Source organism: Bison bison, unplaced genomic scaffold (assembly GCF_000754665.1).
Source record: "Bison bison bison isolate TAMUID 2011002044 unplaced genomic scaffold, Bison_UMD1.0 scf7180017864213, whole genome shotgun sequence".
Lineage (NCBI taxonomy): Eukaryota > Metazoa > Chordata > Mammalia > Artiodactyla > Bovidae > Bison > Bison bison.
Window position 1 is genome coordinate 8,978,736 of NW_011494785.1, and position 2,488 is coordinate 8,981,223.

Here is a 2,488-nt window from a genome sequence, read left to right on the forward strand (position 1 = left end):
CCCCAGGCGCAGCCGGGCCCGGCCCCAGCTACCTGCCGCCCGGCCGCAGCCGCGGCTTGGAGCCCCGGGAGGGGCGGGGGCGGGGCCCGGATCGAGGCGCCGGGGCCCCTGCGGAGAACCGAGGTGCCAAGACCTGGCGGCCCCGGGAGCCCGAGGGCCGGGGCAAGGGAACCCCAGGATTGTTCCCGGAAAAAAGCTGAACTGGCGCCCTCCCCCTGCCCCCAAAAACCGCCCCCCGCTTGAAGCCGCCCCTGGGCTAGCGGTGGGACCTCAAGTCTCCAGAAGAACCTGGTGGTGCTGGGATGCTCTTGAATGAGCTACTCCAAGTACCAATATGTATAATGTTTACAAATTACTTTGAATGCCTAGCGACAGAGACTTGCACGCAGTAGATGCTCAGTAAATACTAAATGAAGGCCTGAACTGCAGGAAGTAGTGCCACAACAGGACGGAGTTCAAGTTCCTGTCCGCTCACCGTCCATTCTACCTATGTCTTGAGCCCTTCTAGGGGCCGTCACTATGCTAGGTGCTGGCGATATGACAAAGAACCAGCTTGACATGGACCCTGCCTTTACAGGGCTTACTGCTCAGTGCCATGAAGTCGGGTTAGATCATTGTGGCTTTTACTTAAAAAAGAAACGGACGTGTTCCCCAGCCTGCCTTCTGTGGCACTAACTGCCTGCTTGAGCGTTTGCTCTAGGAGTGCATGCTTCTTTGGGGGCACCTTGAGGCTCCTGGGGATTCCTGTGTCAGCAGCCTCTTGCTCATCATCCATCTTGTGCTGTCAACCTCCAGGTTTCTGAGTTCCAGGCCAAGATCCACAGAGCTCACTGTCATCCATGGGAAGAGTGGGTAAGTGCTTTGTCACTGACCCGACAGGCGCAGGAGAGCTCTCTGCAGAGCCAGTTCAGTAAAACGCGTACCAATCTGATGGCACTGCTCTGACTCAGACCTTCAGGCAGGTGCAGTTTCCTAGGTGCTTCAGAGCCACCTTCTCTGGAACTCCCTTTCCACACTTTGCCTCCCTCTGCTAGGAGGCTGAGAGGATCCATGAGATTGGGAAATAAGACAAACGAAAAATTGCCCCTTCCCCAGCTATGCCTCCAGCGTGTGCCCTGCCTAATCACTTCTGATTCTTTGCGACCCCGTGCCTCCAGAGACACCAGTATATATGTAAATTCTGCTCCGAAACCCGAAGGGAGCTGCTTCTAAGCTCCTGTGCCAGCCTCCAGGGCCTCCTCCGTCCTCGCCTCCTCCGCTGCTCGTGGGCCAAAGGGCACCAGCCAGTCTCTGCAGTGCATCACCTGCATCCGAGTCAGAGAGGTCTCCACGGAGAAACACAGTCTGTCTCCTGAATCCGGGGGGTGGGAGGGGGAGGCACACTTCTCTCCATCTTCCCTACATCACCTCCAACTGGCCTCACCTTGCAGATGAAAAGAGCAAACCCCTAGAAATACAGGAACCCTCCCAAGGTCACAACACAGATGCAGACCCGAGGGAACTCTTCTGGTCCTTGGACCAGTGAATCTGACCCTGAAGCTGTCATTCGGGTACTTTGGGATAATGAAGACCTGAATACAATAAGTTTCTAAGACTCCAGCCCCTCCGCCTTTGCAAAATGACTTGGACAAACTTGGTGCCTTGGGATCTATCCATACTTCAGGGAATTAGTTCACCGCCCAAGGCAAATTTGCATGGCACGAAATGCAGCCTTAGGGTACCTCGTTCAGTCAATCAACAAACATTCATTGATCATCCCCTGTGTACAATACAGTTGGCAGGTTTTTATCTGAAGTTATTTTGGCCCCTGGAGAATCTTCCCCAGAAAAGCATCAGCAGAACGATAGCAGTTTGGCGTGGACATATTGGGGTGAGGTTGCAGAATCAGGGATCTGGAGTTCCTGATGTCGATAAAGACTTCTACTAGTCTTTGGCTCTTAGGATCATCTCTCAGCTAAATCACTCCCCCCAACCCCATCTCCCTTTTCCCAACCTCTGGGGCTTCTCTCACCTCCATTTTCATTCTCCCTTCTCAGAATGTACACAAAAACAAGTTTTTGAGGGGGAAAAAATATCTACCAAAATCAATGAATTCATGAATTAATCCCAGCAACCCCTCCCCTAGGTGCCTGAAATCAAGCCCGACCCCTAAAGTGAGCACTTGGAATGGACTACGGGGCGGGAGCTGCGGAGAGGAGCAGGGCGGCGGGGGGCGGGGTGAGTTCCGAAACGGAGAGGCTCCAGGAAGGGAACCCCCCTCCCAGGAAAAGCAACTTGGCGCATTAACCGTTGTGCTCCTGCAGTTCCCTTCCTTCGCCTCCAGTTCTCCCCGCTCGTCACTACAGACTCGATTACACTCACCCCAAGAAGGAGGAAAGAAGTGGTCGGTGCAGAGGAAAAGCATCCGAAAGAGGTGCTGTGCCAAGCGGTTCCCTCGCCTTCGGTTCCGCGGCAACTCCCATGGCTATTGCTGCGGGCGGGTAAAGTC